Here is a 17,733-nt window from a genome sequence, read left to right on the forward strand (position 1 = left end):
TCTGTTTCAAACCCTCTTGGTTTGAAGCCATTAAAGGCTTGTTTTGAATTTACTCCTATCACTGTCATACACGTTAGTCCTTGGATCAAAGGACTTTGCATCTTGAGAAGCTCCCATTTATCTCCCACTGCATATATGTCCAAAAGATAACTGCTTAGGTTGTATGTTAGAAACAAGAAATCCCTCATCCTCAGCACCAGCCAAATGCTTTTGAAGAGTTTTTAATGACTAACAGCTGGCAGGCAACTGAAGATACCTCTACTGTGGATGGGAAAAGGAGAGTTGGAATTGACAATTCAATGATTACTAAGAAAACCTGAAAACAATAAGAGGGGATAACTAGCAATAATTTAAAGAACAGACTGTTGTTTCATAGTGTAATCTCTGAATCGAATTTTCTCTCCTCTCTTCTGAACTAATAAAAGTTTTCTGATTGCCTAAGCCTCCCACCAGCCTCCAACACTGTGGTTGCATTATGATTTTATTAACACTATTAGCAATCTGTTAGTCGAGGTTCCTAGGGAAGGGGTTTTGGCAAACCACAAGGTTTGCTTTTCACAATGAATAATGTGGATTAACTGACATTGCATAAACTGAAGGCCAGCTGACGCTCGGAGTTCAGTTCTTATCTCCACCAAACCAGGAGGTGACCATGTCTGAACTACCCTGGCAGTGATCTATAGCACGTGCTAACTCCTGGGCTGGGCCAGGGACTCTGCTATGATGCCCAGACATGCCATGGTCAATGCTAAGAAATCAATACTGAGGAAGATAGTGTCCAGGTGCTTGGGTCTGTGCCCTAGTCTACATAAGGGAATAAATGCACATATATAGGTAGGCAGGGTATCACAGCAGAACAACATTAACAGCATCATAGAATCACTAGGTTGGAAAAGACCCACTGGATCATTGAGTCCAATCATTCCTATCAATCACTAAACCATGTCCTTCAGCACCTCATCCACCCGTCCCTTAAACATCTCCAGGGAAGGTGAATCAACCACCTCCCTGGGCAGCCTCTGCCAGTGCCCAATGACCCTCTCTGGGAAAATTTTTTTCTGATGTCCAGCCTCAATCTCCCCTGGTGGACCTTGGGGCCACTTTCTCTCTTCCTGTCACTTGGGAGAAGAGGCCAGCACCCTCCTCTCCACAACCTCCTTTCAGGTAGTTATAGAGAGCAATGAGGTCTCCCCTCAGCCTCCTCTTCTCCAGGCTAAACACCCCCAGCTCTCTCAGCCGTTCCTCATAAGGCCTGTTCTCCAGCCCCCTCACCAGCTTTGTTGCTCTTCTCTGGACTCGCTCCAGAGCCTCAACATCCTTCTTGTGGTGAGGGGCCCAGAACTGAACACAGGATTCGAGGAGCGGTCTCACCAGTGCTGAGTATAGAGGGAGAATAACCTCCCTGGACCTGCTGGTCACGCCGTTTCTGATCCAAGCCAAGATGCCATTGGCCTTCTTGGCCACCTGGGCCACTGCTGGCTCATGTTCAGTTGGCTCAATACAGCTCTAGTAAATTACAGTGCTATAAGAAAAAATCCGGAGTGCTTTGGACTTGCCTTCTTCAGTTGAAAGAGCACCCAAACTTACTATGCTGACTAGGAGGAAAGTACCTGGTATGAAAATAATTTTAGTGCTGCCTACCTGTCCCTTTTGCCTTAGCCTTCCATTCTGCCAGTGCCTGTGTACTAAGATAACATCATAAAATATTACAGAAAAAGCTTCAGAGCCTAATGGTAAAAGAGTATAATAACACATCAATTTTCAATAGAAGATTAAGCCTAGAAATAAGAAAAAGGAGCAGAAGACTGAGCAGGAACTTTGTAAGAAAAGAGTGGATACTGACATATCGAAACAAAGAAGTTAAATACCATTGCAGTTCAGTTGCTTTATAAATTAAATTATTGCTGAGATACTGGAGATCTGGGATTTGCAAATAATTACATGACTAAATGAGCAGAAAAATAATGAAGGTTTAGCCGAAATAATGCATATGCAGTATTTAGACAAGGAGATATGGAAGTCTTGCCACCAGCTGGTCAGTTCTGAAGGAGAAGGAAGAATGATGTCTTTTACAGATTGTGCACATGAGGAGTTGTTTGAAAACATGAGCAAAACCTACCTGCTCAGAAATACAGGCATCAGATTCCCTTGAGGTGTTTGGATGCATGGCTAGTAACAGAGGATGACAAGCATCTTGCCCAGTCTTCCCCAGTGGTTATCCAAAGAAGAGACTGTTACATCATTTCCCAATGAAATGAAAGAAATTACCAAAGATGTCAAATTCAAATGTCTATTTTTCGATGCTATTTTCCATCTGTGCAAATGCTCTCCTTCCGAACAAATGGCTTTCTTAAATGCAGAAGAAATAAAAAAGGAGGGATTTGACAACTGTTACTAACTTAAACTGTCACTAGAGAAAAAGTGGACCTCATTGTTTGACTCCAGACCACTGCGGAGGTACAGAAATTTCCCGTTATGTTTGCAAAGCAACAAAAGGGATTAAAATGTGTGTTAATGTAAACTCATTTTCTCAGAATACATCAGCTTCCCAGATTTTAAACTCATTACAGGAAACAAATTTCCCATGGATCAGAAATCACAAAGCCAGAGCATGTTAACGTGTCTCTTCAGTTATTACTGTCTAAATTCCCCAAAGACTAATCAGCATGTGAATATTACATATGTTCATTCCAAACAAAGATACACTTCATCAACTATGGTAAATATAAATTCAGCTTGACATGAAGTTATCTATGCAGAGATTCAGTCTGACATGAAGATATCTAAATTAATAGGTGTCTATAGGCACATCAATTGTCTCGTTTCTCATTACAGTCAATTAAGGTATTGTCATTGGTGCAGAGAATGTAACTGAGCTCATCCTTCAGCAGAGATCTACGATGAAATCCAGCTGCCTAGACATTGATATCAAGTATCATTTCATATGCTGTGTATATCCTATGTCCCTCAGTAGGCATCTTGCACATCCCAGTGGTCTGAACTGGGGCTAGGTGACTGTGTAGGTGCAGCTGAATCCTGCTTATAATGGTTGGTCAACTAAGTCATTCCAGTTTCTTTAGTGGAAACTTCAATACATATGGCACACCTACATACCTAACAAAGGAGTCTTGAACTGAATCCTGCCTCCAAAAGCTGTTTTGGAATGTCTGTAGGTGATAGCTGTATACTAGGTTATTTGCTATTAGCTCACATGGGCAGATGAAGGGTGCGGTTACATGATTTCAGAAGAATAATTAATACAAAGTGAGTTGTAATTGTACAAATAAGTAATTCTTAGTTGGGGTGTATGTTTTATTTTAGGTGTTAGAGGGCCCCAGAAGCTTATAGAATGGAGTAAAGTAGAATAATTCAGGTTAGAGAGATCTTGGGAGTCTCATCTCCTGCAGGGTTGGCTATGAGATCTGACCAGGTTTATCAAAGTCTTATTCCAGTCAGGTCTTGAAGACCTCCAGGGGCAGAGACTGCATGACCTCCTTGGGCAATACATTCCAAATGAACCTGAACTCCAAACAGAACTCACATACTTTTATATGCACCTTTTAGAATGTTACTTAGACCTTAATTTTCAGAAACATGTGGGCATTGGATGCAGTCATGAAGAGGAGGAAGGAAAGGATTTAATCAGATATCCATAGACAATGGAAAATCCCAATGAATTTTGTGATGTGTCATTAATAAGATCAGTCAGAATACTATGTTCCTGTTTCAGGAAAAGAAATGAGAATAACCTCACAACATGTCAAGCAAGCAGTACCTGAGGCCTGACTCCACCTCTGCCCCACAGCTAAGACTGCATGGTGTCCCGTTCAGCTGCCCAGAAGAAATTAGATAGCAGATACAGAAAAGTAGAGTGGGATTAGAAAAATGAGAGGAAGAGAAAACTAAAAACAAAGCAGAAGCTGTCACCAACAATATTTAAAACAAACTGGGTCTTGAACTCTCTTTAGAGCCACGTAAAGCTGTTAATTTAGCAAAGAAGGAACTATACTGTAACTAGGGAACATATTAGGTCTTACACAGGTATCCTCTATAAGGGGAATGTTTATTCTGGCGTTACTGTATAACATAGATGCTTCTATTCTCAGTCAGGGAAAATGACCTGTAATTTTAGAAAGAAAAACCCCAAACCTCCAGATTTAGATATTTTATTTGTCTACCAGTACTTTAATGAAGAATACTTAGTAATCTGCAGCTGTATTAAATCATTTTTATTCACAGTAGATTTTATTAGAGATGTTTGAGATGTGTTTTCAACAAGGACAGTGACGTTTGATCACTACCAAAAGGTTTCCTGGTAGAGGAGCAGGTAGTTCCTGTTTCATTGTATACACATCATGTTTAATTTTGCTTATATATAAGGTCCAAGAATTAGATGAAGAAAAGCCTCTAGTACCAAGAAATTATAGTCAGATACACCAGAGAAAACAGTATACCCAGATAATGAATTGTGGACATGAATTCATAACCAAATAACCAGAAAGTCCAGAATTCATTGAGTTTGAGAAACAAATCAGCTTTGACATTTTACACCATTATGTAATGGGACATTTAATGAAAAATTAAGAAATTTGTCCAACTTTTATATTTTCTGGCCCTAATTTAGCTGGATCTGCTATAAAACTTCTCTTCTATCGGACAAATTACCTTCTGTCTCTGAACTATGGAAACTTTTCATTACTACTTCAGCTGTGGTCACTGTCACCTCTGCTTTACTAGTGGTTGTGTGCCAAAGGAACATGGGGAACATAAAAAAATCCAGACCATGTTCTTTTTTCCTCTGCTACAAAACCTTAAATGATAAATGAATTCTTTATTTGAAAAGATGGGGAAACTTCTGTGTAGTATGGAAAATATTAACATTCATAAGCAATACATTTCTTCTTAGACCCTTAAAATCCTTCATAAGATTTTAAATTCACTAAATCTGATGTTACCACTTGCGAAGTAAGCCACACATGTTCAGAACAGTGTGGAATCAGCAGCTATTAGTTCTTAGAGTAGTAATTAACATTGGTACAAGAATTCTCACCAGGAAGAATATTGTTGCTGTTTCCCATTTGGATTCAGTGGATTTTAAGTTAATTTTTACATGAAGTGATACAGTACTTTGCTGCAGGCAAAGTTTTTTCTTTAAAACTGTCAGTTTTGAGAGCACAGAAAGCATCCAACTAATTGAGACACGAGCAAGCTTTGATTTTGGAGATCAGTTCTTGATTTCATAGCTCATTAGCTGAAGAAAATAAGGAAGACTAAAGAGAAAAAAGAGGGATAAGAGCTTGGGATACTAGCAATATAATAAATAGCATCTTTTAAAGTTAAGATTACCATTATTTTATAAAAACAGCAACTGGAAAATACAATCAGCCCACAACACAGAATAAATGTGGAATGGGAAACTGTTCCTCCAAAAGGCACAGAATCTGTTTTCTTATCATCCATCCTCAACTACCAGCTAGAGCAAAGAGATGTTGCAGCTTGCTTCTTATCCCTTTAACTCTTCAAGCACTATAAAGGTTTTTCTACTCCTACAATTCCAGCAATAGGTCGTTCCTTATCTCTGTTGCATTTGCTTTTGTGTCCTTCAGGCTGCTTTTAGTTCATCCAGACTAGGCCCACAGAGATGACTGGGAGAAAGGGGGGATTAAATGTAATAACCTGAGTCATATTGGAGATTAAAATAATAATAATTGTTCATCATGCATTCTAACAGAATAATACGGGCTATCAAGTAAAACTAGAGGGTTGCTGGGGCAAAAGGAAAAAACAAGGGAGTTCTTATCAGTGTAGATGTAAACTCTGAAAGTGCCAGTGTGAAAGTCATGAAAAGATGCAAACAATCAATATTGTGCAGCTCAAAAAAGTTATTAGATATATCCAAGGGAGAAAAATTCATTGAAGGTTTATTAAATACAAATCCATCTGTTGATAAAGAAATCCTGAGCTGCAGAGTGTTGAAAGTTCAAAGAGTCTCCCAATGTCCTTGTCGCCTGGGCATCTCCCAGTGGCCAACAGGGATGACGTGATGCAGAGCCAGATGGGCTGGTGCAGTCACCCTTTCTCTTTTCCCTGTCTGTATTCCTCGTGTTAAAAATTGCTAGAAGGCTTCAGAATGCCTCTCTAATGCTTAGAGATCTGATCCTTAATAAGTAGCAGAAGATGAAGAGCAAATAACACCCCCTGCTTCTAATTTTCCCCTGTAGCTGCCTCTGGAGAGACAGGATACGGCCCATCATATCTCCACTAGGATGTAGAAAAAGGAAATGAAGACTTTGACCAGATATGTTCTCCTGAATGCAGCCCACTTCAATGTTTGCATGAATACTGATGAACATTGAAATGAGTTTCTTCTGCCTTTTTCTGTGGAAAGCATCCTAGGGTACTGTATGAGAATGAAAAAAAAAGATCACGGAAAACATGAGTACAGGCAACTAAGTGAAAAAACCTCATCCACATCTGCGTAACACCCTCAAAATCTTTTTTAATGAAATCTGTTTCTTCAAATATTTTGCTGGATATGTTCAGTAAAGATTTAAGAGTCATGCAGTGGAGACAGCTAAGCCTTAGCAAACACTGAATTAAACAATGATTGAAATATATCTTAGAAAGCCATCCAAGTATAACGAATGTAAAAAATCCCAGGTGGAAAAATACATATTTATGCAGATGTTACCAAATAAGAGGATTTTGTATAAATGTAATGGATATGACCAAGGTTTCAAAATTGCTGTAACTCACTGAAGAAATCTTTATACTTTGTCATTCTCCTCCAGCAGACTGCATCATTTTGAGCATAAAGACAGTTAGATGTGAGATGCTACTGCATGAATTTAAAGGTCATGGCATCATCAGAAAAGTGACTTCCCAGCAGTTTGTCCTGTGCCCTTGACTTTATTATGATTTGTCCATTCTTAACATCTCTGTTGATTGGTTTGATATCCTTGCTAGCTACATCATTCATTTTTGGACCAAGTATGATTTTTTGGAAATACAAATGTGAAAGTTTGAAAGATTTTCTGCCTGACTAAGAAAAAAAAATCACTAAACATCATATGACATCACATCAATTCAATCATATCATATGCAGTAAAAAAAGTCATCTGGCTTTACTATTTAAATGTGTCTGTGCATATTTAACCATAGCATTTACCTGGCTAGAATATTTTATTTAGCCTCAACTAATTTTCCGTAACTGTCTCCTTCATAGAGAAGTATGAGCTCTATTGATATAAATAGGTCTAATCTCCTGAGCAAACAAGTAAAATGGCAATTTTGAGGAAGAAAAAAAGTGTTTACTCAAAATATAAGAGTATCTTAGTCTTTTGCGTGACTGCATTTTTAAGCCTACTGATATTAAAAGTGCATAATGTAACTTGTAAAAATGTCAACCTCTGTAGCATGTAAGTAAAAAAAAAAACAACAAAAACTTGTACCAGTCTTGGAAAAAAAGCAAATGAAGGAAGGCAAAAAAATTACACAGTCATGTTTTTAATAACGAGTTATTTTTATTCCCTAATGGGCTGAGGATTTTAAAGCAAGGCCTCTCTTACTGTTTTTGTTGTGAAGAAATCAAATATTAGCCATGTAAAACAAGAGAGCTAGTTAAATAACTCCTACCCTTTCTCTAATTGCATATTTTGTAATAAATAGTGCAGCAGAGCAGTACTTTCAACTTTTGTTATAAATTGCTGTGAGGAGGTCTTATTGTGCAAACACTGCATGTAAAACTTTAATGGTTATAGTGAAAAGGCATTTAATTATGTGGTTATATGGTGTGGTCTCCACATTTATGATTAAAAACAAAGCTTAACCATGGATTTTAGCTAGGTGCTTTCTTTCTGCAAAAATGTAGTGTTCTTGTTAAGAGGTATTGATAATAAAATGCTTTTGTATATGTTTTCTAATTAAGAGTTTAACCTGCAGACAACAAATAGATAAAGTCTCATGCAGACAGCTTAGAAGAGAAGTTTGATCTAAAGCCTACGGGATTTTTAAAATTTCATACCCCACATAAACACAGTGATTACAATACTCTGAAGTATTTCTGCTGTAAAGAACAGTGCTGAGGTCTGAGGAATACACCTACATTTTATTTAGGCAAAATCAGCCTTCTACTACATATATTGCATTCAAAGCAACTACAGTCTAGAATATAAACTTCTGTGTTTACGGTAATTATTCCCTAGATGCATTATGTTTAATCTTATTTTATCTTCTGAAGTCTATGTAGAAGAATGCTATTAAAGGTCTATTATCCAGTCCACTTTTGATCCCCCAGTGGTATTTTTGCTTGTACCCTTATCTCAGCTGTGTCAGTGTGAAATCTGAAATCAGTGCAATTACTCCAGATTAATGTTATCACTCATATCCAAATGTTGCTTTTAGTCATTTAACTTTCTTGCATGTTCTCATTTTTATGTAGTGATGAAAAGAAGCCATTATCAAAATAAAGTAACGCTACAGAGCTTTGGAATGGTCATGAGACAGAGAAGAGCCTAGAATTTGGGAGATAATTCTAGTGACCCTGACATCTCTGCTAATAGAAGAAGCTCCATCAAACTCAGTGAAGTAATTCGTAGCAGAGTAAAGCTAGCAAGTGAGAGTACTCAGGTGTAGTGTCAGTACTCTGAGACCGCGTGATCTAACAAATCAAAGTCCAGCAACATTTCTCCAGAGCTTCCAAAGCATTGTGGCTCCAGGGTAGCAGAACGCTTAGACTAGTAAACATAAAAAGAGAAAAAGAAAGAAGACCCTACCAGCTCTTAAAATTAGGCAGATTCTTAAATCACATTTTAATTTGGGAATTACATTTTGACTGCATTTGTGTATACAGAAGGAATAAATGAAGAATGCTAATAAATTAGGCAGGCTTAACTAACTCTGCACCAGGCAGCAGGTGGCAACTTTCCTATTAATGCCCATTTGACTTTAATGTGAGAGGTTGTGTATTACATTTTATTAAGGTTTCATCATGATTCTATGGTTCTATGAAAACTTCAGACACATTCCCAGGCTTGAAGAAATACATTCTGTAATTTGGATTAGGAGTGGAGGTGCTCTGTGGTCTTGTTTTAAAGATCAGAAAACAAAGGTGCAAAATGAAGGCTTTGCTAAGGAGAAAAAACTGTGGAAGATTAACAGTCAGTTAGTTATATAACGAGTAGACAGTCTTTGTAGATAGAAACTGCACGTGAGGAAGCAAGCAGGAAGACTGCCTTAGAAGTGGGAGATCAAGAACCATGACTTTATGATACGCTGACTAGATTGATAAACTGTCTTGCAGAATACAAAACCAGAGTGTTGATGGCCAGAAAACATTTATGTTCCAACACAACTACTACATCAGGCAGGTAAAAACCCACCATTCCTTTGTACAATAGCAATTCAGTGTTGGTCTGGTACTATGTCAGAATAGAAATGTATTGAGCTTTGTGCGTGTGTGTTTGGAACCTGACATTACAGAGCTAAAATAAACAAGGCAAAATGGAAAATATAACCTCTTTATAGGACAGAATTTGCTCTAGGTTTCTTTTCATGCCAACCTTCAGCGTGATAGATTCCTATTAACTGGGAAAGAGGATAAAGAGAGAGAAGGTTTCAAGGGCTAAAGCCATCTCCATACCTGACTTTCCTTGTGACCTTGAATGAGCCATTCAGGGTCACATTTACTTCTTATTATTTACTCACAGTTTCCATTAAAATGGGTCATTCGCATTCAATAATGTGGTTAGAATTAAATTCCACCTTTTCAGAGATGAATTCATTTGGTCTTAAAGTTCTTTTATTTTCTATTAGTTCCATTCATCTTAACTGAGTGATTTACAGCATGAACTTAGATGCTGCTACACTGGGCAAAATTGGTCTCTGCATTGCAGAATTTCATCCGCAAAAATGATGGTAGAAATGGCAATCTGGCTCAGGGAGATAGGACAAGACTAATTCCCTGGAGCCTTTAAAATGCACTTTACAAATGAGACAAACCTCTCTGGAATCTGGTTTTAGGTAGATGTAGTAATAGTCCTTTTGCCTCCTAGATGGAGCTAAAGCGCTTGTCTGCTGTACCTTGGCTTGAGGAGGGAGGAAAGCGAGTAACATGATGAACATCATTGCCTTCTCTTGCATTTAATGATTACTATTACCTGCAATTTTATACATTACGAAGAACACATTTTAGAGAATAATAATTTAAAAAGTTTGGTTTCCATTCTACAAGGACATACTTTTATGAGTGTAAATCAGCCTAAAATTTAAAGAGCCTTTTTACACTTCTCTGGAGCTCGCTAGACACACGCTTCAGTGAACGCTGCCGGGTATCTGGTTCAGCTTTTGAGAAGATTAATGTTCAGTCTTCCCCCTACTTCTCATGAATGACAGATAAATAACTTTTGGCCCCAGGATAGAGGCTGAGCACACGTTCTAGAGGAGATGTATTCAATGTTAACAAAGGAAGAGATGCCACAACATCGAAAGCAAGGAATTTGAAAATTAAACCAACAAAACAAGAGACCATCCTGAGCTGAGAACAGACACAAAAACAAGGCCAATCTTGCAGCTTTATTTACTTGCAAATTAATACAACCTAACAAAACCAAGAAAACCCCCATAAGAACAAATGCAACAGTGCAGTTCACATAGATATTCTGTTTCTGGGAAGGCCATACCGTGTTAGGAGAAGGATATTCCTCTTTCAAACCTCAGATGAAACTTCAATTAGTCTAAAAGCACGTATGTAAGTCTGTATCTGGCTATGCAATTCAGTACAGAAATTCATTTTGTTTTCACAGCCATGTTTGTGGGGAACATCTGTGCACTCCACATGCCCACACTTTGGTGAATAGACCAAACAAAGAAACGAAAGAGGCCTATCAAAAAGAAAAGAAAGAGCCAAAAACTCTTCATAACGCACAGAAAGACAGAAGACTTACAGGAGACACAACCAGAGTCTACGAACATAAAAAATCCAATAGTGCTATATCTAAAGAAAATTCTTTCACAGTCCAAGAAGAGAAAGAGGACCAAGAAGTGGCTGATGGCCAGTGTACCATCTGCAGGATAACATCAACTAGAATTTGGGAAAAAGACTGTAGCTACCTGGAAGATAAAGTAGTAAGTGAAACTACTGTAGCAAACTGGCAAAGCAGAGTCACTACAGAATAGAAGGTCAGATTCTTTCCTCTAGGTTACTGGGCTTCTATCTATGCTTTTGGGCTCACGGAACAAACAAATCTGAGCTGCAGCCAAACAGGTGCTGCTAGGATCTTCGTGTCTGGCATCTGGCCTGTCTGCATTACATGTGATTTTAATGGCATTAATTTATTGCAAGATCTTATGATGGGTTTTAATTACTTAATTCGCTGCTGAAGATGATTTTTAATTATTTGATTCTTGTTTATTCCTTTATGTTGCTGCATGTAATAATCTATGACACTGATCCTACAATGACTTCCTTATTGGTGTGCCTCTTTTCCACTGTGGATAAGTGTAAAGGGTCTACATGCATGACGTGGATTTTACACACTTCTTTGAATGAAGCAATAATTATCTATAAAATCTATGCACTGGAATATGTTTTAACTGAAGTCTGTAAGGTTTTTTAACACTCTCATAGGAATAACTTGCAATACACTTGAACTAATCTACAGCAATCGGTTTAATGCAGCAGAACAAAGTGGACATTTATTAATCTGAATGTCCAAATGCTGTATATTCACTCAGTTAATGTGTAGACCATGTAAGACAAGTCATCTATAAATTAATATGTAGACTAATGTGTGTAGCCAGAAGTTCTATCTCTTTGTGGGACTGCAAAAGCAATCTTTTTTTTATAACTTGTCTTTAAAGCCAAGGGTCTTTACCCATCCTTCTTCCCTGCTTTCTTTTCATCTTGTCTATAACAAAATCCATATGCCCTAGAGGAATTAAGACTTGTAAATTTCTACTTCATAAAGAAAATCAGGTATTTTTGTTATGAAGCCAGTCATATGTTATAGAAATTGAAGTATTTGGAAATTAGCTCCACTTTAAAAACGGACACACATGATGATATTGTTAGTACATGCAAGCTAATAGCAAGTTCTCACAAGACTACATCTTCTGAGAAGGTCAGAAATTCTAAAATTGTGGACTGCCACCTATTTTTATTCTGTATTATACTCTGAATCTGCAAATCAATTAAAATTAGGCCATTTTAATGGTTTTAGTACTGTCATTAGAACCTGGTCCATAACTTCACAGAGGCATTAAAATGAGATTTTTTTTTGCCCAGGGTACTACTCCTCTTTAAATTTCCTGGGATGAAGTTGGAGTGTCTGAGTGACATTTTGTTTTCATATTGTAGAATTTAATAATATAATATATATGTTTTAAATCTAGATCATGTTGTTATCTGGAATGTGAGGCCACAAACCATAGAGTTTCCCTGTAAGAGTCATTCCTCAACTCCAGACCTTCCAGTTGTGTTGTATTATGCCACAGAAGAGGATCACATGGAATTCAGGCTCCTTCTTACTATTTTAATATATTTCCTCCTCCAGGCATATAAGTACAACCCTGATAAACAACCAAACTCCATAACAACTCTCTAGCTTATACGCTGTGGAGTCCCCTGACACGTTAGTGTTTTGTAGCAGTGCAGTTTATGTTTTGGCATGGGAAAGAGACATAAACATTTAAAGAATATAAACATTTAAAGAATATAAACCTTTAAAGAATATCTCCTCTGGCAAAATCACTACTGAAGTCTTGGCCAGATTCTCAAGTGCAACAAATAAGTTCATACCATCTGTTAGATCTCATGACACAGCAGAGAAATCTCTACAACCTAATGTTTACGTCATTGTCCTTCAAAAAAATCTATGCTTATGTATGCCCAGATGTTTTCTTTGATATTTTAATTTAAATTTAATTTAAATATGTTTTCAGAAAAACATGTGCCTAAGGGATTAGAATCAAATTACTATGTTGCATTCACTGGAACTCAAGCAATTTACATAAAGAGAGAATTTGTCCTTGTGCTTCGACAGGGCTGCCATGGAAGAAGGAGTGTCAAGGCAGATTGAAAGCTTAGCTAAGAAACCAAGCCCATGGTCTAGTCTATGGATGAACACAGCTGAAAATTAGCATTAATTAAACTGAAATTACTTTATGACAAGATTTGCATGTCAATTGATGATAAAAGGCAACAAATATGAAACCGATGTCCAGGATCATTAGACTATCCATCCATAATGGCCCATGGTTACAGAGCCAAATGGCTTTGGGACTCACTGCAGCCTCCGTGAACTTCAATGCCTCAACAAATCATAATGGAGGGAAAAATTAAGGAAAAGGTATTCAGAGACTTTTCTTCGTGACTGTTACTTGAACTCATGCAGTAGCAAATTGGCATTTAACTATAATACGTCTTTTCATAGGACAAGGGATTCCTGCTGTGCTATCACCTGGCTGTCAGGCAGCACTCAGACCTGCCAAAAAGAAAGTGTGAACTGTGGGGATGTTAAACATGTATGAGAAGCAGAGCAAACAGACAGCAAGCAGGGACTGACACCACTCAGAATACTGCTGTTGCAGATTAAAATGCTGCACAATTTTACTAGCTAGAAATCCCTCCAGAATACAGATATGCCCGTGGAGGACAGAAATCAGAAAATTAAACTTTAAAACAGTTAATAATAGCTTTACAGTCTTACAAATAATGCTCAGAACATTGTAACAATGTTAAAAATGTTTGATGAGAGAGGCTGCAGAGGGATAACTGGGTTGCTGTTTGGGCTTATCTTTTAAAACTGAGACCAAGATTCAGGAGAAACAGTAGATACGCTGTGGAGTTGGGCATTCTGGTACCCACATTAAAAATTAAGGAGAAAAACTTGATCATAAGGGGCTTGGTCATTTGTGAGGTGTATTAGTCCACCTTCTAGGAAAGGCTCTGGAAAGAAATTGAGCCTTGTCTCTGAACATCAAAGGGAATTGGCAGGGAAAGATCAAAAAAGTGGTTAAAACTATGATGATGATAATTTCAGAAGGTCAAAAGTGAAAAAAATCCAGGACTAGGAGACAGCAAAACTCTGTTATATCTAATCACAAATAAAAAAGTTTTAAGTCAACCTGAAAATATTTTCTGACTTTTTTGGGTCCTCCAATTTTACTTTTAATTTTAATTAAAGAGCAATTTTCTAACTCTGACACAGAGTAGGCACAGAGTAGAGTCATTCTCTAACAGAATTCTCCAGACTATGCTTTTTGGAACGGGATAGTTCTGCCACTTCATAAGGAAGACAGACCACTTTCTCACAAAGTATTAAAGGAGAAAAAAAAGAAACCTTAACTAACTTTGCAAAATACAAGGAAGTGAATATGATGTCTGCTTCAGTACATTATAAGGCACTATGAAAAACATTAATTAATACACTGCATTGTATTTTCATCTCTGATGAGCAGTTTCAGTCAACCTAACAAAGATGGAGTACTACACACAGTAAAATAGTTCAGACCCTGAGCTGGCTACAACCTAAGCTGTAACAAGATGTTGCTCTTATCTGTTAGCATAACGATGCACTGTGGGTGGAAGAGTGCATCTTTAAGAGGATCCAGACAGTAATACTAGCAGATTTAAGAGCTGACAAAATTTAATGGATGCATATTTCATGCCTAGGAATAACATTATGCCTGGAAGGAAACAAACAACTAGTTTGTATTTTGTCACGAACATCCATACAGGGAAAAGTGGAAGGTGTGTGAAGAACAGGTTCATCACCCATAGCAGGAAATTTTTCAGACTTGAGAAATGACAGTCAATTTTTTTAGAAAAGGTTCTGACAGACCTCTACAGTTGCAAGGTCAAGAACTACATGGCTACAATTATGAGCCTCTGGGAGCTAAATCACACCTGCAAGAACAGTGATAAGGTATTGACAGCAGATTTTTCAAGGTGTAGCATGCTGAAGTTTAGCATATGAACTAACAAGTCACAGTATATGCCAGCATGTTAAAATGGATTTAGTATCAAACAGGAATCACAAAACAACTTATGGCCCACCCTGGGCTCCCTAGCAGCATCAGTAGTCCAAGCTATGCTGTATATCAGCCTACTGAAAGGTATATGAAGCTCATAAGCTTCTTTCAGGTTCTCATGGTGTGACTAATCCTAGTTAGGTTTGACCTCAGGAAGTAAGAAATCAATGCAGACTGCAATCAAATAAAGGAAGGGAAAGATGTAGAAAGACTGGATTCTGGAGGGAGGTACACAGATTGCAGGAAGGAAGAAGCTGGAAGTGACACTGACACCAATTCATGCAGAAAAGGCTGATGGGTACCCACGTGCAGCCACACCGCCTTATTTAATTTAGTTTTATAAGGACCTAATCTTCTGATGTTATTATTCCCTACGCAGCATATGAAAACAGGAACCACACTGCCCACATATAGACAGAGAAAAACCAAAAGGAAGTCCAAACAGGACACAAAGATCTGAGACCTGACCCTCACATGGGAAAAGAACTGGATGGGGGCAAAACCTCATCTTCTTCATTGTAATGGAGGACAGTGGTATCAGTACTACAGACACGAGATGAGCCAATGACTACACAATAAATATAGTGGGGATCCAGCTCAAAAGATAACATTTTCATAAATGCCTAAGTGAGTATAACATATAAAAAATCACAGATTAGCCCCAAGTGTTTGCTTTATCAATACTATGCATATAGGGCAGCAGGGATGTACCCAGTTATATTTCAGAACTACTATAGCCACATCCCCAGCTAGTAAACATGTTTCAGTAAGGCCAGCACATGTTGCCTTCATGCATCTATCATTCTTCCAGTCCTGCAGCTGGCTTAGTCACTGCTAACTTGAAAACTCCAGCATGCTGCACAAACATGCACCTAACGCACTCTCAGGACAAAATTTGCGTTTTCCAAATGTTCATAGTTTTTCTTTGAGAATTACTGGGACAGACTTTCTCATATCTATGTCAATTTTATTTGAGAGAACTAGTAAATGACTCTATTTTTTCACAAGTAAATGATATTCTGTCATCATGGAAGATGACATATTCTCCCGTGCTCATCCATTATTGAGAAAGAATCTTATTCCTACATATTGCCCAATGTAGCCATCAGATTTTGGAACATACTTAATGGAAATTATAATAGTCGACTACAGTGATCACAACGATTACAAACTTAGAAAATGATTTGCAAGCTATCTCCAATCTCTCGGCCACAAAACACCAAGCTGACATAAGACTAATTGAGCAAAACCTTCAGGAGTCAACAACAACATCAAAAGCCTTTTATTGCGAGGCAATGTGTAGGACAGGGCAGTGTTACACCAGAGAAATGGTACACTACATACACATTCCTACAACAGATCTAAATGGTATATGTTGTAACCAAATGCTGATTGTCAAGTAAGATACCATAAGACAGATAACAAGAAGTAGTCACATGCTAAATGAACAGCTTGATATTTTCAAAGATAGATTATTTTTGTTCCATCCTACAATTTTTCTCTGGTATAGCAGAGGAATTAAAATAATTGTTGATGAATTTCACTGATGCATATTGACTTAAAGGGCCTTTGTCATTACTCCATTGGAGAAAATAAGTAAGTAATTTAAGTAAGAACCACTCACCACACTGGGACATGAGTGTTTTCCACATCAGTGTGCATACGACTCTGCAGAATACAGATCTTCAGACTCTTTAGTCTTTATGTAAACTGCCTCATGAATCCAAATTACTAGCTTGAAGAGAATGCATCTATCTTTTCTTTTGTGACAATGAAATTGGTTGAAGGAAGGCATGACTTAGATACTTCTGCATTTTTATGATTCTGAAAATTGATCTCCAGGCTAAAGTAAGAGAGGATTTGTTGTTTCAATTAATGTTTTACTTGTTTTTTCTTGTTTCTGATAAGAATCAGTGTTTCCTTTCTTTCTGCCCACTCTACTCATACAAGCACCTCAATTACACAGCACCTCCATTAAATTATTTTCACCTACTTGAGAAATACATACCTTATCATCTACAACCCTGCCTAAAATGATCATATGGCAGGAACTTTTCCTTAGGAAAATTATTGCAACAGTCATATGAAAATATTTAAAATTAAGTCATTATGACTTCATATCTGAAAAGTTTTAATTGATTTTTTTTCTCTCTTTTTGTATATGATTTATTATGACTTTAAATGATTGGTTTTAGAATAAGAAAATAATAGTTTAGGAACTGTTAATGTTGTTGTTATGAGTAAAGATTTACCTTCTGAGGATATTGATCTGGGACAGTGCTTTGAGATCCAGAATTATGAACTTTACAGTAAATATAAATGCTACTATTTCTAGATGCTTGCGAAGTTGCACTTCTTTTTCCTAAAATCTTCTTCAGAAGGAGGAAGAAGGAACTATTTCTGGTGCATCTGAAAGTATTGCTTTTGCAAAGACATAATCTGAAGGGTACTAAAGGGCACAAATCCATATAAAAGCAAGAATTTGATGCATATTATGTGCTTAGGTCTTTGAGCAATGAGATCTAGTAAAAGATATCCCTGCCTGTGGTGGGGATGTTGGATTAGATGATCTTTAAAAGGTCCTTTTCAATCCAAACCCTTCTCTGGTTCTATGATTCAGTGACTTGCAATAAAAGGTCCTTCCAATGGCACAAGAGTTAATTTCTCAAATTTACCCTGGCCTCTGAGTCCACGTTAAGCTTC

This window comes from Phaenicophaeus curvirostris, chromosome 2 (assembly GCF_032191515.1).
Source record: "Phaenicophaeus curvirostris isolate KB17595 chromosome 2, BPBGC_Pcur_1.0, whole genome shotgun sequence".
Taxonomy (NCBI): Eukaryota; Metazoa; Chordata; class Aves; order Cuculiformes; family Cuculidae; genus Phaenicophaeus; species Phaenicophaeus curvirostris.